Genomic DNA, 3,838 nt, shown 5'->3' on the forward strand with positions numbered 1-3,838 from the left:
GCTATTTGGGTTGCAACAGGTGACATGGCACTTCTGAGTTTGGTTGGTGAGCCGAATAATGGGCTCAGTAAATATTGATTTGCTACCATGTCTTAGGCATCATGGAGAGGCAGCACAAGAAAAATATGAAGCAGCAGCTTTGAAGCCTGAACAACAGAACTCACCATCCTCAACCCAACTGAGCTTAACTCAGCCTCACTGAACCCAATCTGAGTCTCTCCGAACCCTGCACTTGCTACAACTCTGATCCTACAATCCTCTTCAGTTCCAGCTAGGATGCTGTGTGAGACACTTCGCAGATTGGGTCAAAAGCTGGTACAGAAACGTAAACTGGAGAAGCCGGAGGCTACAAATAAGCACTCCAGAAGCCCGAACACTGTGGAATTAATGGTCCTGGGTTTGGACTACATACTGGATATAAGTGTATATTTCCTGGCTGGTGAGGTAGCTAGAGATATAGCAGGACCATCTACTGTGATCTGCTTTTTGGTGGCCGGCCTAGCTTCAGTGTTGGCTGGACTGTGCTATGCAGAGTTTAGTGCCCAGGTTCCACACTCTGGCTTTTCATATCTCCACACTTATGTCACTGTAGGTGAACTTGGGGCTTTTGTCACTGGTTGGAACCTCATCCTCTCCTTTGTTGCCTATACAGCCCTCGTGATCCAGGCCTGGACCTTAGCTTTGGACAATCTGTTTGGGAAACAAATCTCTCAGGCCCTGACTGAGAGCATTTCATTGCATGTTTACCGTGTTTTTGCAAAAATTCTAGGCTTCTTTGCCATGGGCCTGGTGTTGTTGCTAATAGAATTGCTGACTCTGAACATTAGGCAGCTTTTTTTGGTTTCTAAAGTGGTCACAGTGGTGAACCTTTTGGTTGTCAGTTTTTTCATCATCTCTGGCTTCATGAAGGGGGACCTGCACAACTGGAAGCTCACAGAAGAGGACTACATAAAGGCTGGACTCAATGAGACATCTAGCCTGGGTTCTCTGGGCTCCGGAGGATTCATGCCTTTTGGCTTCCAGGGGATTCTCCGTGGATCAGCTACCTGCTTCTATGTATTTATAGGTTTTGGATATATTGTTGACACAGCAAAAAGAACCCAGAATCCCAAGCGTTCCATCTCCATGGGTATTGTGATTTCATTGCTAATCTGTTTTTTGGTGTATTTTGGTGTCTCTGTGGCACTGACTCTTATGGTGCCTTACTACCAGCTCCGACCTGGAAGCACCTTGCCTGAGGTATTTGTTCATATAGGATGGGCCCCTGCTTACTATGCTGTAGCTTTTGGATTCCTCTGTAGTCTTTCTGCGAGCTTCTTGGGCTATATGTTCCCCATAAGTCAGGCTATATATGTGATGGCACAGGATGGCCTCCTCTTTCCTGTCCTTGCCAGAATCAAAACTGGCACATGTGCCCCCATCATGGGTACCATGATCTTTGGCATTACTGTAGCAATCATGACATTCTTCTTTGGACTCACTGAACTTGTGGACCTCATGTCACTTGGGGCCCTGCTAGATTACTCCCTGGTGGCTTTTTATGTTCTCATCCTCAGATATCAGCCTGAGATGGAGAGTGGAGGAAATGAAGCACTGGTGCAGGAGGAGAATGGATCTGCAACAGAGAAGCCCACTCTACACCGAATATTTTTTCCAGGCAGCCCCACCCCCACTCCACTCTCTGGCCAGGTTGTCTCTGTTTGCTCCTCACTGCTTGCTCTACTGCTGACTCTGCTCTGCCTGGTCCTGGTGCAGACCCAGTGGCCAGGTCTGCTTTCTGGAGACCCAGTGTGGATCACAGTGGTTGTGCTGCTCCTGGTGCTCATCACTGGGATCACTGGGGTCATCTGGAGACAGCCACAGAGCTCCTCTCCCCTTCACTTTAAGGTACCTGGTCTGCCTCTCCTCCCACTCCTGAGCATCTTTGTGAATGTTTGTCTTATGATGCAGATGACAGCTGTCACCTGGGCCCTACTTGGTGTATGGATGCTGATTGGGTTTGCTCTCTACTTTGCCTACGGGATCCAGTATAGCCTGGTCTCTAACCATACTTAAGTTAGGGCCAAAATTGTAGACCTGAACTCAGCAGTACCAGTACATATTTGGTTGGACATTATCATACCTGAATGCAATCTGATTCCCCTGCACAACAATGGGGAGAACTCTTGAGCTGATGGAATGTGGGGCTTCCGATGGATAATTGGTAGGAAAATACTAATAGAGCTCTGCTTGTGTTGTGGAGTGAAGGATTTTTTTTTTTTTTGGTTGCTTTTCTTTTTTTACTAGTCTGCTTTTCAATTGTGTCTGTAGCTTCTTGCTGCCTTTAAAACAATTATTATTAAAAGAAACTAGACAAAGTGTTTTTGTTTTCCTTGGGTAAATACACAAGAGGGGAAATACTGGGTCATATAGTTATTCTATTTTGAATTTGTTAAGGAACAAGCATACTCCTTTCCATAGTTGGTACACAAATTTACATTTCCATTGTGTATATTGTGTATATATATACACACATATATATATATATCTTATATATATAGATGTATCTATATACATCTTCTTTATCTATTCATCTTTCGATGGACACTGAAATGATGAATACCCACCAATTGCTTCAATGTGGATAGAACTGGGGGGCATTATGCTGAGTGAAGTAAGTCAATTGGAGAAGGACAAACATTATATGGTTTCATTCATACAGGGACTATAAAACATAGTGAAAGGGATTATAGGGGAAAGAAGAGCAAATGAGTGGGAAATATCAGAGAGGGTGACAGAACATGAGGGACTCCTAACTCTGGGAAACGAACAAGGGGTAGTGGAAGGGGAGATGGGCCGGGGGATGGGGTGACTGGGTGATGGGCACTGAGGGGGGGCACTTGACAGGATGAGCACTGGGTGTTATACTATATGTTGGCAAATCGAACTCCAATAAAAAATATACAAAAAAAAAGGAAAATTTATCATTGTGACATTGTTCAAATTAGGACATCAAGGAAGAGTCTTTCATGATATTCTTATTAAAAATATTATCTTAAAAAATATTATCTTGATTGTAAAAAAAGTTTTCACTAATCGTGCATCAGCATTGCTTTTTCCTCAGGTGTTCACCAACACTCATTCTTTCTTGTTTTTAGTTTCAATCATTCTGATTGATGTAAAATGGTATCTCATCATGGTTTTAATTTGCATTTCCATGATGTTTAGGAATGCTGACCATCTTTTCATGTGTCTGTTGGCCAGCTGTATGTCTTCTTAGGAACAATATTTATTCAGGTCCTGTGCCCATTTTTAAATTGGATTATTTAGGGATTTTTGGTATTGAGTTGTATAAGTTCTTTATGTATTTTAGATATTAACCCCTTTATCAGACGTATCATTTGCAAGTATTTTATATCATTCAGTAGGTTGCCTTTTTGTTTTGTTGGTTTCCTTTTCTGTGCAAAACCTTAGTCACATGAGTTAGAAAAGATGTGTCAACTCCTATGTTTATTGCAGCATTATTCACAGTAGCCAGGAAATGGAAGCAGCCCAAGTGTTCATCAATAGATTAATGGAAAAAATAGATGAATGGATAAAAAAGATGTGATACACATACAAACACAACCCTTCCCACACACACACTGGAATATTACTGAGACATAAATAAGAATGACATTTTGCTATTTGTAATGAAAAGATTGGACCAAGAAGTTATGATACTAATTTTAAAAAGTCAATCTAAGAAAGGCAAATATCCTATGTTTTCACTCATATATGAGACTTAGGAAATTTTTTAAAATGAGCAAACAAGAAAAAAAAGAGACAATGAAAACCACCTCTGACTCCCAAATATAGG

The 3,838-nt window shown here is 41.9% G+C and overlaps 1 pseudogene; it reads left to right on the forward strand.

The window, feature by feature from the left end:
* Positions 1-276: 276 nt before the first annotated feature.
* Positions 277-2,055, forward strand: LOC112917540 (cationic amino acid transporter 3 pseudogene; annotated as a pseudogene).
* Positions 2,056-3,838: the final 1,783 nt, after the last annotated feature.

Source organism: Vulpes vulpes, chromosome 8 (assembly GCF_048418805.1).
Source record: "Vulpes vulpes isolate BD-2025 chromosome 8, VulVul3, whole genome shotgun sequence".
NCBI classification, from domain to species: Eukaryota; Metazoa; Chordata; class Mammalia; order Carnivora; family Canidae; genus Vulpes; species Vulpes vulpes.